At 41.7% G+C, this 17,062-nt stretch overlaps 1 protein-coding gene across 7 annotated transcripts in view; it reads left to right on the forward strand.

The window, feature by feature from the left end:
* The window catches only part of LOC111227673 (neurocalcin-delta A), a 72,103-nt gene that overhangs the window by 31,458 nt on the left and 23,583 nt on the right, over positions 1-17,062 (forward strand). For 4 of the 7 annotated variants that reach the window (XM_022753292.1, XM_022753294.1, XM_022753293.1 and 1 more), the window contains one exon: positions 659-737. The exons of 2 other annotated variants lie outside the window; for them this stretch is intronic. The gene's annotated coding sequence lies outside the window, so the exon portion shown is untranslated. Of the gene's footprint in view, positions 1-658; positions 738-1,692; positions 1,813-17,062 lie in introns of those variants that run through there. One more of the 7 variants, XM_022753300.1, reaches the window with a different exon arrangement.

Raw genomic sequence — 17,062 nt, forward strand, 5'->3', positions numbered from 1 at the left:
GCTAAGAGCCTAAGCACAAGTTCAAAAGTGCAGTTTGTCTGGTGCACATTCTTTTTCTGATTACATGTATTTCTGAGAACTGTGAAAAACAACAACAACATAGGAAACTTGAACCACTTTGTATCAGTTTCTAACTCTCCCTTCACTCTGTTCATCTTGTCCAGAGCAGTCTGTCTGTGCAGCTCTGAGTTTGGCTTTTTCCAGCTCCTGTGTGTAAGAATCTGTGTGTGTGTGTCTGTGTGTGTGTGTATGTGTGCGTGTGTGTGTGTGTGTGTCAGATGACCTATTGAAATCATTGCGGTGCAGTGTGCCTGTTACCAAGGCAACACAGGCTTCTCCGTCTCTCTCTCTTTCGCTCCCTCTCTGTCTATCTCTCTGTCTCCCCTCCTCTTTCATTTCCCCTCCACACCAGACTGAGGTCATGTGACCGCTCTGACGTCAAGCTGGGGAGGCAGGCAGGCAGAGGAGCGAGTTAGTTTGTGGGCTTTTAACAAACCTCCTGCTCAAACTAGTCTGTCAGTCAGCGTTGGCTCTGTCTCCGTCGTTCACTCTCACTCCTCTTCTTCGCCTCACCGCTCTTCTAGCTTCCTCTCTCTTGCTTTCATCTTTGTTTCTCTCCGGTGCACTCCTTTATTCTCGCCTGTTGCTTCTTCTGCAGCTGCTGCCACAAACTTAGTCTAGGGAGAAAGTGCTGGGTGATGGACTGCTGAACAGCTTGTACGTCGCTACAAAGTGAGGTAAGCTTCCTGTGTTTTCTCTTTGTATGAATGTTGTGTGCTTTAGAAGCCAGTGGTTGTTTCCAGAGGAGTGTGCAGCAAGTTAAAGCTGGATAGGGGACAGCCTTTAGCTCATGCATTTGAGTCACATACTTGTGCAGAAGGGAAGTTGTCTTTTAGGTGAATGAGGCTCTGTTAATGTCACGGAACTCCTTTTGTCACCCTCAGATAACAGCAGAGATGTAGTGTGATGTTTGAGTTTTGAAGGGAGAGCCCTGATCAGGGTGTGAAGAAGACTAGCTGCTTTCTCCCCCAGCAAACGCAGCCAGATCTGTTTTCAAACCCCCTGCAGGAAATGAGTGATGATAGGAGAGAGAGAGAGACAGAGAGGGGTAGTGTGATCATTATGGGGGCAGAGCATGTTATGTGTCGAGTAGCTGGAAGTGATGGGCAGTTCCACATGGCTTTTCCTTCCAAAGCGTTGCTAATGTTAGAGGCAGTAGTGTGGGCTGGAGAGAGCCAGAGGCAGGGTGAGGGGCAGAGCAGCTGCCACCTGCCCCCCCTCGGAGGGGATGGGAAAGCCTCAGAGGTATGTGCTGCAAAAATGTAACTCTTATAGTACCATGGTCAATTTTGATTTTTTTTTTTTTTTTCTAAAGAAATCCAATAATCTGATGAGATGAGGGCATTTTATCCAAAGGAGTTTTTTTTTTAGGAATTATCTTAACAAGTGTCCAGCTTGAGAACCCCCCATCACCCTCCATAACCCCCCACTCCCTGCGTGCCTCAAACAAAGGCATGCCAGCCCACATTTAGCCCAAACAGGGTAGAAAGAAAAGGAAACGTGGATAACAAGTGGTTTGGATCTCCCTTCAATATACTCCCCACTCTCTCATTCTCTCCACCTCCCTCCCTCTCTCCCTGCTTCTCATCTGCTGTGAGACTTTATCTCTTGCCTCGTGCCTCCGAGCTCCAACTTAACGAAGTGGAGACGAGCCAGGAGCATGTAACAGGTCTTTGTCATTTTATCTTAAGTGTCATAGTCGCAGATATCCACTGACTCCATCCGTCAATGCGGGGCGACGCTGTGTAGAAGGTTAGTGTAGTTGCTGTGCTGATTAGACTGGATTTACAGTTTGGTTTCTGGAGAAAGGTTGTTGTGCTTTACTTTCCAAAGTCCATTTGAATATAAGTATGTTTTTTAATCAATCAATAGCATTAAGTTAGATAAAGGAGTTGTTATGTGTTAATGGTCTTGAACTAATCCTTTCTAAACAGTGAATCCTCCTGCTTTTATGACCTTAATGTAAATGTTTCATCAGGATAATTCCTTCACAAAACAACACAGAAGTGACCTCAGAAAGTTATATGAATTTTTTGTTCAAGCCACAGTTTAAAGCCTCCAGTGTGTATTGTTTGTGTTGAGCATTTCCAAATGTCCTGTGAGCCTGACGGTGCATCATCCAGAAGTGTTTTCCTGTTGTGAAATGAGCTGCGTTAATACGACAAGAGGCCATTTTGAGTCAAGAGACAGAGACTAAAGTCATGTCCTACTTTTGTTTTCATGTCCATATCCTAAAATAATACCGTGTGTTTGTGCACACACATACTTCTATCTAATTTTTTGTGTGTTTTCATGTTATGTGTGTGTTTTAAATTGGGCATGTTGGCAGCAATTACTCTGACACCACACACACCTCTAGCACACAGCCAGTAGCTTTATCTGACATCCTGCAGCAATGGATTGTCTCAGAGCACGTGGGTGTGTGTGTGTGTGTGTGTGTGTGGGTGTGTGTGTGTGTGTGTGTGTGTGGGTGTGTGTGTGTGTGTGTGTGTGTGCGCACACTCTTGATTGTTTTCCAGACAACGTTGGGCAAGAGGTGAACAAATATAATATTATCCTAAATTTTGTATAACTCTAGTATTGACACAGCTGGAGTGAATTAATAAAGTGAATCAGGTGGCAGCTTTAGATGGTCCCATGTGGTATTTTAGCTTTTGTCCTGTATTGACACGATGACACATTGATTTTTTTATTTTCAAAATGTCAAAAAGGGATATATGAATATACTTTATTCTGAAGAAATATGTATGCGATGTTAAACCTGTGTGTGAAGCCATGTTTACGCTCGACGTTCAAGAGCTAACCAGGGAGAAAATCCTGGATCTAAACATTACTCACTAGGATCACTAGGATCCTTCGTGCAAATTATGTGATACTTCAAACTGACTCTGTCATTTCATGCTAACAGCTCGACACACACATACGCACACACATTATAACATAGGTAATGGGAGGATAGAGCGGGGTGAGATGGTTACCATGGTATTCTCTCATTTTGTTCTCCAGCTTTCATTTACACAGAACACGCACCGGGTCAGGTCGGGCTTTTCTCCAGCTTCATTCTCTGGGGGCCGGCCTTATCTCTGGGTCAGGTGGCAAAACTGCTTCACTGATATTGTGTCTATTTGTCAACATCCAGATGATAAATAAGTGCTCCTTTATTACTTTTACACCTCTGTGTACATCTATCTGGGTTGGATAGGATAATAGTGCAGGGTTGAGCTCATTGATGTCCTCATCACAATTAGACAACATTACAGCAGCAGACTCATCTTCCCTGCTTGAACTAACAGCTGTTTGGAGTTACGGTTTTTAATTCATGCAAACATAACACTTCCTGTCACTGGCTCAGAATTGAAGCTTTCCACTGACCAACCACTGTAAGTCTAGAAATGTGAAGCAGCTACAGCTTCCTGTAGCTGTAGTTAACAACTGCTTTCATCTTTCTGCATAACTAATGAGTTTACATGGAGTTTGAGCAAATATCAACACTTCACCAAATAAGCAACACAGACGGCAGCAGGTGTTTTAACCATAAGGAACTTTGGCACACATTATAAGATAAAGACAAAGCCACTGGTATTTTGCCCAGTATCAGTGATCGTTAAATGTGTGGGGTTGTTAAAATTACATGGTTAAACATGGTAGTTAACTGCTTTCAGTGGTGTAATTGTTAAGACACATAACTGCAACATGACATGTTTGATTTCTTGCTGTGTATCTATGTTACATGTCATTCCCTTGTTCTCGCTCCTTATTTCCTGTCTATATACTTAGCGTCACTATCAGATAAAGGTAAAAATGCATAAAACCTACATTTTTAAAAATGGTGGTTAACTGCCTGACACCTTGGGGTGCATTGACGTATCATTGTATGAGCCCAACATCAGTTTGTCACAATCCCGAAACCATCACGAAACGACAGATAATGATCCACTTTTAGGAACTAAAGTTTACAAAATACACACAATGTATTTTTAGATATAGAAGAAGCATTTTCTGCTTTGCTACCCAACCAGTAATTTCAGGTGAATTAAAAATACTAAATAGCAGATGGTGCTATATTACAGAATTACACAGTCCTTCACCGTTGTTGAAGGTGACAGTGTCTTTTATCTCCTCTTGGCACAGTTAATGCCATCACACCTCTGCACACAGATCATCCGTTTGTCATTGTGTGTGAGTGTGCAGTTTGTGTATTTGTGGTTGCAGGTGGGTGAAAGTAGAGTAGCAGTAACTTCACTGAGTGTGTGTCTGTTCTATACATACATATGCAAAAGTTCTGCTTGTCCAAGTGAGCGTAAATGTTACTGCTACAAGTGTGTGTGCAAGTGCGAGTGTGTGTGCGTGGGAGTGTGTGTGCGGGCGCTTGTGTGCGCATGTGTGTGTATGTGTGTGTGAGTGTGTGTGCATGCAGTGTGTGTGTGTGTATGTGTGTGTGAGTGTGTGTGTGCGTGTGTGGGTAGTGTGTGTGTGTGCGGAGCAAATCCAGAGCTGTGTTGTGTTTCAATTGATTTAAGGAAGTTATATCATGGAAAAAAGTGACTTGTCTCCCTCCTGGTTTTCTCCTGCAGCGGCCCACACACACACACACACACACACACACACACACACACACACACACACTATGATGTGTTTATGCCCATATCTGTTTAAAAACCTGGTGAAAACACTTTAATTCTGCTACAAACAAGCTCGGCTGAACCATATGAACTAGGGTTCTATAACATCCCATTTCTTACTTAAGGGAGTCATGTAACATTGGTGGAAACTAACTTTAAGGCAGTTTATGTAACTGCTGATTTATGACCAGAGCCAGAGAGGGAGACAGAAACGGAGAGAAATGGAAGGAGTTTAAGTGAGGAATACACTCGGAGATAAGAGAAGAGACAGACACTGGAGGAGGCAGCTACAGTTCTTTCCTGTCTAGATTCCTCTCACTCTTTTATCAGGTGGTAAATAATGGCTGCTCTGAGTGATGCAGCGTTTTGAAAACCAGGAAACTGACTCGAGGAGTACACAGCTCAGTCTAAGTATTCTGGTAAACAGACGTCCAACAGACCATTTGAAAGCACCAAACTGCTGACATTACATCTACACTGTTAATTGTTTGTTAGTGGTAAGTGAATATAGACTGTAGAAAACACCTTGAGCTGTATCTTACACTCACTGCAAAGGAAAACACAAGTGTCTTTGCCAGTTTCAGACCGACACAGTCGTCTTTTTCTCGTCCAATGCCCAAATTGTTTGAATAACAAATACATTTGCGCCCATCTGAACACCCATATGCATGTTGGTCTTGAAAATGCGGTCAGGCACATCGTCGTCTAGAGGCAGCGGAGAGTGAATGTGTGATTGATCAAGACAGTAATATGTGCCTATATTATAGGCGTGTGCAGAACACGCATTCACTTCGCACGCACCAGCAGAGTGTGCCGAAAATATGCTTCAGATGTTTGGATGTAAGTCAGGTAGAACACTACAATACAGCCCCAGAAGGTCGCAGCATTGTTTGTGACACATTGTGTGTTGCATAACATTACCAGGCATCATGGATGTCTCTTACATATGAATGAGGCTCTGCAGGGAAGCATTCACTTGCACCATGCACTTCAGACTGTTAGAATAGAGCCTCTGATGTGTGTATGTGCGTGATGGTCCCCAGCAGTTTGCTTCATTGTAAAATTTTCCACTCATCCTACAGTCATACACATGGCAGAACTCAAGATACAGAGAGAGATACAGAGATAAATGCACCTGCTCATCAACATGTTGTTCTACAGCACCACTAGTGGTCTAAACCTCCACAGTGACAGTAAAGCTTGCTGTAGTGCTTGCTTGCAAGCAAAGCTAAAGTGGAGTAGGTTTTAAAATGTGGGGCCTCTCATATAAACACCCACTCAACAAGAGCTCCCTTTATGTCACTTCCTCTGGTTTCACCCAGGAAACAAAAACTTCTCTGAGTGAATTGGATGTCACAAGTAGGTCATAGGTACTTCACATTGGGTTTGAGAACTCTGGGAGATCTCCTGCGCAGTGTTGCATTAAGTGAGCCTCATAGCTTTAGGCTTGTTGTATACTTGTTTTTTACCAGAGTGTTTGCAGAGACAAGCGGCTGTGAAGCCTGCACCTGGATGATTAACAATGGCAAAGGCCCTCAAATCTCAAAATTAGTTTGTACAGTGTAAATTCCTACCTGTGGAAATGTCAGCCAGAGTGTTCACTTCACTTCAGTGGCTTTACACCTTTCACTACTCTGTCTGCACTCACCATACAGGTCAGAACAAGAGGGACGGGGCAGTCGGGGCAGTTGAGGTACAATTCCACTTCTCTGTTGAGGTGTTGTGATGGTTGAAGATTAGAGTTCACTCTGGGTCAAGTGTGCTTACCCATTGACTGTCATAGCACCACCGCAGTAGATGAATGTGTCATGCATTCATCAGACATTTCAGACCCATTAAGGATGAGATTTGTTTCAGTTTTTGTAGGACTTGTTCTAACTTGTTTTCATAAACATGTAAGGAAGCTTTGCATCTTATGGTTGTGATTATACTTGAATATATGTGGCTTAAGAAGAATACATTTTTACAGCGCCTGTCTGCCTGAACAGTGTTCTCCAGCCTGTGAGTAGCTGTGGCCTGGGACTCATCAGTGATTGTAAGGAGAAGAAAAAATACATTTAGAAATATGACATCAGCCACACTTCTGGAAATATTTAATGAGTTCACTGGACGTTTGACAAACAGCAGCGCTCTTCAGTGTTAGTCTTCAGCTTGGATCTTGGAGGAGGGGTTTTTTGGACTTGGGTTTATAGGGATGATGTATAGAAAAGCTATAAGGATTGGGAAATGTGTGTCAACAATTTATATTGGGCTGTAGAGATGAGTTTATGATAAAAAATAAAACAAGTTTGCCTCAGAGTAGCACTCACTATCCAAGTTGAGCGAGTGCTTGCAGACAGACACAGTGTGAGTTTGGAGGGACAGCTGGTCAGCCATGCTCTTTGTCATTCTCCCATGGGCTTCTATATGAAGAGGTCAGAGGTCACTCAACTGAAATCCAGCCCCAATGGGCTGCAGAATGCTCTCAAAGATTGCCTGCAGTTAAAAGGTCCCACGCAGAGTCACACTCGCTGACATAGATCATTTTTAAAGGAAAGTCTTGGCCTATAGGGTGCCATGCATTGGTTTAGGGGAACTATGGGAAACAGATGTTCTATTTTTAGTCACTGAGGAATTCACACACACACTGTCGCGTCATGCTGGGCACCAGAGGAAAAAAAAGAGTTTCTTTTTCTGTGAGCTGTCGCTTTCCAGAGTGTATTTGGTGGTAGTACTTGACACTAAAAAAAGAAAACTTCCCTGCTGCTATTACTTAGCATGTTTCACCACACTGCCAATTACTAATCAGAGTTCATCCTTTATGAATCAAAAGTCGTAAATTCAATGCTCATTGAGACCTGATCCATGATCACTGTCCAGACTTAATGCAGGAAGATTTGGTGCTGGGTCACTGAACTCGTAGAATAGGGCTTTAATAATTCAATAATTCACTCCTCCTAAATTAATAAAAGTCTAATTTGATATTTTTATTTTTGGAACAGCTACTAGAAAATGAATAGTACACACTGGCATTAGATAAAATGTGGGCTCAGTCAAAAAGACGACATAGTGAATGATAAAATGTGTTTCGTAAGAATCCTGATTTGATTTAAAGAATGCCCAAATATGCCCAATTACTGTTAACATTATTCTGAACCTAGCTGCTTTTGAATTGAACCGAATTACCAACAGTACAATATGTGAATAATTTCCCAAAGGGAGTGTTGCACACGTTAATGTGGCAGTTTGGAGGTGATGGATCTCCAGTACACAGCTACTAAGAATTCCTCGGAGATTGCAGAGATGCTTGGCAGTTAGGATGCATGCCTTACTGGAGTACGTGAGGCGAAGGGAGATGAGTACCATTACTGAATTGTCACCTACAAATAACTTGAATGCAATATGTGCTTGGAAATTGCTTTCTGAAGCTGTGCACTTATTGTGAGCAGTGAAGAAGTTATCATGGAGGGGGAATATGAAGAAGAGTAGTGTCTTTTTGTTGTTGTGGTAGCTGTTCAGATTACAGATAAAGATGCTGTAAGATCTGATTCGTCTTTCACTGATGTTGGTTATGACTCTCTTTTGCACAAATGACAAATACTGTGTTAGGACATACTCTGTGATTAGTTATCAACACAGTTACTGAGACTTCCTCTTTGGTCTTCTGTCATTCTACAATACATATTAACTCTTTATGTGCAAGAAGTCAGCTTCACTGATGATTGCATTGGAAGAAGATGTCCAACCCAGCCTTGGCCCATTCTCTCCCTAACCTCATGACTTTGTGCATGCGTATGTGAATGTATGTGTGCATGTAAATCCAAGTACTTCACATTATTTACAAATTGTAGAGCAAAACCATATTGTATCAAATCATATCACCCAATCCCAGTTCATATATACAGGAAACAGCTAAGAGCAAGTTTTGTGATAGGAAAGACCAAGTTTCAATACTCTAGATTTACTATGATATAATAGACACAACCAATTACAAGACACGTATTTACTTACCAAGCTACTATTAAGAACACCATACTAGATAGAGCCTCCCTTTACTCTCTAAACAGCAGATTTACCAACTGCACATTCATGCTGTGAATTTCCTGTTTACCACATCCCAAAGGTTTTCTACTGAATTCATGAAAACCAGTTTGAGGCGACTTTTCGCTCTGGTGCATCATCATGCTGGAAGTAGCCATTAGAGGATGGTAAACTGTGGCCATGAAGGGATGAACATGGTCAGCAACAATACTGCTGTTGCAATAAAACCATGATTGATTGGTATTAAGGAGCCCAAAGTGAGTGAAGAAAACATTCCCCACACCATTCCACCAGCAGCAGCAGCCTGGACTGTTGACTCACCATAAAACCAAAACTGAGTAAGCATGTTCACTTACACTTATCATTTGATCCATTGTTAATATGAAAAATCGTGGTCAAAGCAGCTTTTCAGGATCGTGATTTTCTGATATGTTTTCAGTGAGGGTTAGCATCAAGCATATTGGCTGAATATCATTAGTAGTGTAGCAGTTTCTTCGTTGTCGGAAACGTTCAGCAGCCACGAACACTGACGACAGTTGTGGTTATTGATTGGAAACACAGTGACCTCGTACAGCAGCCCTGGCTGTTTCCCAGTCGCACTGTTGAATAATGGCTGAGTGTGTCATTAGTTCTGTTTGATCATCTGGTGGTAACCTTGTACCTTTTTAATGGTTACTCCACTTCAATCTCTTACTGAAGGACAAGAGGAGAGTTTTGTGTTGTGTGTGTGTGTGTGTGTGTGTGTGTGTGTGTGTGTGTGTGTGTGTGTGTGGGTGTTGTGGGCTAACAATGGGACTCTATGAAGACTCTGTGAGTAGAGTATTCCCATCCCCAGTACATCAGTTTGAAAGTATTTACGGTGCCAAATTACAGTACCAAGTCTTTGTGATGATGTTTCGTTTCCAACACTGTCACCAGTGTTTTGACACCTTCACCCTAAACACACTGTCATCTGCACCGAAATAAACAATAGCCAAAACTTCCTGTTCTAAATCAATGGAGTCACATCTGTATCACTCCATATTTCTAGTCTTTGAGTGTTTTTTAACTTTGAAAGACAAAACAAGTGTTACAACTCAGCGAAACGAAGTTGCCTGGATAATCAGAAAATGAGTTCACATGCACTGTATTAACCTGGTTGCTGGAAACTTGTGTATAGAAGTTGTAGATTTGTCTCCTGACTGAATTTGGAAGGCACTGTCCTGGCTAATTTCTTTTTTTCTTTTTCTTTGTTTGTTTTTTTTGGCATGGTGTCTCAGAGCAGCCTGACAGTGCAGTGAGAGGACAAAATGCAGCGCAAAAATGTCAAATAGTCAAATGTTCATCGTGGAGACCGACTTATTTAGACTTCTAGAGGCTACTTGGTGTTAGTTTCAGTTTCAGTCGGACTTTGGATGGAATTATGTTAAATACGAACATGCATTGCTCTGTATAATGATCTTTCCTATCATCCAGCCACTCTGCTGTTACTTTCCCTGCCTTCATGCACATGTGGTAAATCTGGAGAATTGAAAGCCGATTTAAAACCTGGTTATCTTTATATGAAGATAAAGAATAGGGAATAAGGAGTAAGGTTCCTCTAATCCCCTACCCTGATACAGGAACTAGGTTTCTTGTTTACGTGACATTTAAGAAATCGGCTTACTAGAAAAAGACGACTGTAACCTGGTTATTAAGTGCTTACTGTTGTGCATTTTGTGTCTACTTTCCCATATCGCTGTGCGTGCTAACTACTTATTTCTTCCTCTCTGAAACAAGGATGTGTCGTGGCTACTCCCACTGCTCATCACTGTTCAGAGGAGTTTAACAAAAAAGCTGCACACAAGTTTGAAGAATTGGCTATAAATCAAATCACTGTCGTATGAAATTAAGTGCTGAAAATCCTAAAACTAATTATGTTCACATTAAACAGTTGCAAATTCTTGCATTGCACGGCACATAAGAAACAACTCATTCAAACTGCCCACTAATTTGTATTCTTAGTAATCTTTACGCTGTTCAATATATCCCAGTTCCCTCGGTTCATCCTGACCCCTGTCCTCCACGCTGATGTAACTTCCGTTCTGTTTGTTATTTTCCGTGATGTTATATCCTGTTTCTATATTTTTCTTTGACCACAGGAAGCAGAGCGAGCGTTGTTGCGTCCCCAGGGGCCTTCTTCAGTCAGAACCATCTCCAGGCTCCGACTTTGCCTGAGTCACGTTTTCTCTGTCCCTTTCTTTCTTTTCCTCCCTCTCTCTTTCTACTCTCATAATGCATAAACTGGTAGAAATGATAGACCTTGCACTCATTCCGTCACAGCCATACATTCTCCAGCTGCTCATATAGCTCCTCTGCAAACATCTTTTATCAGTTATAGTTCAGCTTCGGCACATTTTACAGCCGCCCGACATCAACTTTCACGATGCCAATGGAACCTTGTATCCAGCAGGTGTGAGACGGGTCTTTTTTTATCATCAGTCATCAGTTTTATGGAAAATCCAGTTGGATGAATAAAGCAACACAGGCAGCAGTTGGTGTATTAAGATTTAAATTGATGGAGAACTTTTAAATTGCTTCATCAGTTCTCTTTATTGTGCTTCCCCGCGGCTGACACCTGGGGCGTTATGTTTTCAGGTTGTCCATCCCATTCTTGTGAACGCAACATCTCAGGAACGCCTTCAGGGAATCCATACAAATTTGGAAGAAATGTTCACTTGGACTCAAGGATAAACTGATTTAGAATAGAAGATAGAAGGTCAAAAGTCGAGGTTGGTGCGATCCTACGAAACATGTTTTTGCCCTTGTGAAAGTGATATCTCAGGAATGCCTTGATCGGTCTCTTCCTGACGAATGCTTCAGTGTTCAGTTGAATTTTTTATTGGTTTGACTTGTAGGAGTCACTATCTCTCCCTGGATGACAACCAGGAGCGGGGGCCTCCTGTTTCTCTGGTAGTCCACCACAAGCTCATTGGTTTTGCTGATATTGAGTTTCAGGTGACTGCTGTAGCACCATGTGACGAAGCTCTCCATCAGTCTTCTGTGCTCCACTGTAATAACAGTCTCTAAAGTGAAGACAACATATTTCTCACAAAACATTACTGTCTAGAATCATAGATGTCAATATTGTGATATAATTATATAATATATAATATAAGTTTCATTTTGCCAAATAATTCCTTTAAAGTCTGCACCACATATATTATATGAGTCCGGACAAACAGACATGTCAAGTGTAAGTGGCGTGGTTGGCAGAGGGATACAACCACGAGGCGGGAATTCTGGTTCCGCCTGGAGTGTGAGATTGACATGTAATTCAGATTTGGTCAATTTCTAGATGGCAGTCAGTATTAATAAATTACAACAATGTAACTGAGCACATATAAGGTCAATTGACCCTGTTCCCTTAAACCCCTACACTGAACAGTAAATTATCCCGTCAGAGCTTAGCAGGTGTAACTAGGCACCGCAGGTTTATAAAAGGCTTGGATGATGATTTCTTATTTTTCAAAATACAAGACCGAAAACATAATGAGTGGATCACACATTGTGTGCTGTAATGTAATCTTTTTATTGCAGCTGTTGATGCTAGCAGACTAAATCACATAATAATTCATATAATAAGAGACAGTAGGATATCTCTCCAGCTTTGGGACCCAGGAGTTAGTCATTCAACCAATTAACCAGGTCCAGTGATTCAGTGGCTGGCAGACAGAGAACTCCCACCACCATGGCACCACACACCAGACAGGGAGCCAAACAAATTATACATGACCTCCATGTGCAAGGCAGGGGTCATTTTGTCTTGGACAAAGACAAAGAGAAGAAGAAGAAGAAGAAGAGAGTCCACACAGACACACAAACAGATTCTCACGACAGTCCACCAAAATAGTTGTCAAGTTTGACTCATCTGAGAAGTTGCTCTAATCCACTTTTATCCCACATCTTGACACATGTATATATCTAACGCGGGCAAGCATACCAGTGTAAATAGTTACACTGTTTTATAATCCTTATTTAATACCTGAATAATAGCTACAGCTACAATTACAGTGGCCACAGACATCTACACTGTGGCTTCATGGATGATATTACATAACCCTGCAAGTTGATTTTGAAATTGACTTGAAGAAACATGTCATCTTGTGCGTCTCACTAGTTCACTCTTTTTCTCCTGAATCAATAGGCACAATGTGTGGTTGCCATGTCCTCCCCCTCCTCCTCCTCCTATCAGGTCTGTTACCATAGCAACTTAATGAAGGCTAAGGAGGCCATTTAAAAGTATAAGGGCTGAAAATAACAACATTAGGCTGCATCAATCTAACCAGGTAGCAACCCTAACCTATCTGACAAGACTTCAGACACTGTTTGTCTCCTGTCTCAGGTTTGGTGTTGATTTGAAAGAGCTTGCACAAGTATGGTCGGCTTTATTACAAAAGAAAAGGGAAACGTTGGCTTTAGTCCAAGTAGTACAAACTCATCTGCCCCCCTCTTGGGTCACCCTCTATCCAGCTACTCCCTGGCTGTCTGCCAGTGCCTGTCTCTGTGTTTTCCTACCTCACCTCCCAGAGCCATTGCTTTGTCAGGAAGCTTGAGGGGAGAGGTTTCTCCTACACACTACACACTGGTTATATGTTAAAAGCATCTTTAGTCAGATGCTTTTGAGTTTCACACTCTTCCATGGAAAAAAGCTCAGAACAAGAACATTGGTGGATAATTGGCCTACGTAAACAAACAGTGTGGCTTGAGTGATCAATTATTATGAAATGGCTTGAACTGTCTTTGGGGTTTCCTGCTGGAACAGGAAAAGAGAGAACAGAGGTATGTCTGTTAAAGCCCAGTGGGATGTAGGCAGACAGTCATCATCCATTCACCAGCATTTTCTTTCTAACTTTAATCTCTGTTCTGTGTGTGTGTGTTTGTGTGTGTGTGTGTGTGTGTGTGTGTGTGTGTGTACGTGTGTGTGTGTGTACGTGTGCGTGTGTGTGCGTGCGTGTGTGTGTATGTGTGCGTGCGTGCATGCACGTGTGTCACCTCCCTCTCCCACTCCTGGTATTCCTGCCTCCCATTGTTCTGGAGACTTGAGCTGCTGCCTTTCATTAAGAAAAATGAACTGTACACATGTTTCTCAAACACAGACCCCCTCTCTCTCTCCCCCCCCCCCCCCCCCCCCCCCCCCCCCTCCCTGGGAAACATTCTCTATCTGTCACTTTTGCTGTCTTTTCTTTTATCATTTATTCTCCACAAACCAAAACTATTTCTTCATGGTTGCACATCAGTCTCTTAGTGTGGTCAGCACTCATATTACTCATGGATTTCCTCACAAACCACTTTGGTTTTCCATTGTATATTTAGCATTTCTGCTTGGATTTCCATTAAGAACTATTTGCAGTGAGTGACGAGATGAACCAAATCAAGTAAAGGTTAATTACTTTTTAATTAGCACCATATGCATGCATATATCAGCCCTCAGCATTTTGATGCTAAGGTACAGCTTAACAAAATAAAAGCACACCACATGATGAATTAGTACCCTGAAGAGCGCATTAGGAAGAGGAACGGAGATTTCCAATTCAAAGTGTTCTGCTACACTCAATTAGAAACCTTTTGAAACAGGTTGCTGCATAGTAAATACAAATTAGTTTACCGTTGATTTGCTACTTTAATAAGCAAAATCACGTGGCACACCAGTGAGCCATTTTAACACTAATTTAACTAATTACATACAGTGTGTGTGCGTCTGTCTGGTAGTGTGTGCAACAGCAACGCTCTGCCACAGTGTGAGCTGACCAGACCACAGCTAGAATCAACAAGGCTTTGTTAAGGGCTCTTTGAATCCAGCCAAGATGGAGTTATTTCCTCTAAGCTGTGTTAGCACAGTGAGATACATGGGGTTAAGTCATTGATCCTGATGTACAGCCATCACAAAGAGTCCACTTCTACATTTGCTGCCCTGCTTTTCTCCACTGTTTCCAGAGAGAGAGGGATTGAACTGTCTGGAGCATCCTACAGGGTAGGATAGGGTATTACTCCCAGTGAACCAGTGGGTAGTTTGAGAGGCGGATCCTGCAGAGGATCGACTTGTCCACTCATGAAGTCAGAAATTTCAAGTTTATTAACTTGAAGTTGCCCCCAGATGGTCATGTTGGAAATTAGCTCATACTGTATTAGGTTAATAGGTGTGACCTGTAAGACGTCCTCACTTTTTATTGCAGGCATTACATCCACAAGTGAAGAAATAGAGTTGTGTGTAAACAGGTTCCTTTTATTCCTTTTATTATTATAAAAGTGCAAAGACTTGTGTAGCACCTCTTTTATTACCTCCACCTGTAAGGTTATGTTTACACTTGTTTGTTTGCAATTTATATGTCATGCATGGGTCGGACCCATTAAATTTTGGTAGATAGACAGTTAATAACAGTTAATAATAAATAAACAATAATAATTAGATTAGTCCACTTCCTTTGGCTGAAGTGTTGTACAGCCTGATGGCAGTGGGAACAAAGGATCTCCTGAACCCGCTGCTTCTCTGTCCTGCCAGAATGTTGTGGAGAGGATGGTTGGTATTGTCCAACATGGCCTCCATCTCACATTGCATGTGTCTCTCCACAACAGTCCTGAGTGAGTCCAGATTCCTGCCAAGCACAGACCAGGCCATTTTGACCAGCTTGTCCAGTCTCCTTGTGTTCATGTCTGACATGCTGATGCCTCAGCAGACTGCAGCATAAAAGAGTACATGGCCACCACTGACTGATCAAACATGTGTATCAGGTTAAAGGGTTAGATTCAGATTTTTTTTTTTTTTTTTTTTATCATTTTTCTCAAAATGAGTTAATATTTAACCTTGGTGGAGGTATGGCTCTACTGAGTGCCATTCTAGTTCAGTATGTCATTGTCTGAATAGTTAGCACACCTTTGTGTAATTTCTGTAAACAAAGAGACTGTACTGTATCAGTAGACTCTTTTTATTGCCCGAGGTATTGTTAGAGATAGTATTGGCATTGATGGACATTTGCTACTTGTTCCTGTTTTTTCTTCTGGTTTACCTTAAACCAGTCGTTCTTGACATAAACAAAGAGATTTTTCACAGAATCTGGTGACACACAATGTAAAGCTGTCAATGAATATTCTGAATTTAATTATATAATTGAATTGAAAAGAACAGGCATTCAATTGTGAAAATTAATATTCAATTGTGAAAGAAAGCAGCACTACTGCGACCGTCTGCCTTGCGACTTCTCAGTCACACAGCAACATTGATTTAAAGGTAGGTCAACCTGGAACGAGTAGAAAATTTAACACCAACTGTGTGGTCATGATGGCTGAGAGAGAGTTGCACTCCGAGCAATCTTAAAAGCCCTGTTGGAAAATACATCAGGTTTTGGTCAGTAGATGGAAAAATTGTGGACCCTGGAGATAAAGCTATATCCAAGCTATGTAAGCTACAGTTAGCCTACCTCACAACTGAAAAATATGCACCCAAATGAGCAACTACACAAATGGACATGTCTCTCGTTGTATTGGTTTGCCCTCTTATGGACATAATGCACAAAAATAGATATTTGACTGATTCAACCCTATGTGCGCTTTTTTTAAGAAGGAATAATCAAATGTCATTTTTGTCCAGTTTTGACATCACTACCACAATGTGACTCTTTTGGCAGCGATGTAGTTCAGTTGTGGTTAATATACTGCCGGTTATAGTTTACCAGTGAGAGGCTTCTGACATAAGATACAGGCAGAGTGCACTGCTGTAACGTTGGACCATTTTGTGTCTCAGTTACCCTTATTATTTGACTCCCTGCTTCACATCGAAGATGTTTTATTACCTTTCTGAATTTGAACAGCTGATGATCACAGTTGGCAACTTGCTACTCACCTCACTCAAATACCTGCACCCACACAACCACCCATACACCTACACACACACACACACACACACACACACACACACACACACACACACACACAGTCAGTGATTGTGAGCGTGAGTAGTGTGTGTGTACCCATGCGTATGTTTATGCAATGCACTCAGCCAGAAAGCTCATCAATGGCTGTGAGATTTTGCCAAATGTTACTATGGTAACTGCAGTAAAATTGCTTCATAAGAGTGAATTAGTCTTGCGAAAGATGAAATAAAACAGAATGAGGAGAATGAAAATAGGTGCAAGCAAGGTGGAGAAGAAAGACAAGGAAGGGAAGAGTTGAAAGAGAGAAAGATTGGTTGAAGTGAAAGTGGCTTTAATAAAGGACAGCTGCAAAGTAAAAAGATGTTTTTTAATTTCCAAAAACAATAAACCTCATTCACATCATCACAGCCTTCAACACCTTTCATTACAGAGAGGCCTTGTGTTTTTCTAGAAATTGTTTTGTCCACAGAG

This window comes from Seriola dumerili, unplaced genomic scaffold (genome assembly GCF_002260705.1).
Source record: "Seriola dumerili isolate Sdu_G_001 unplaced genomic scaffold, Sdu_1.0 BDQW01000191.1, whole genome shotgun sequence".
NCBI classification, from domain to species: Eukaryota; Metazoa; Chordata; class Actinopteri; order Carangiformes; family Carangidae; genus Seriola; species Seriola dumerili.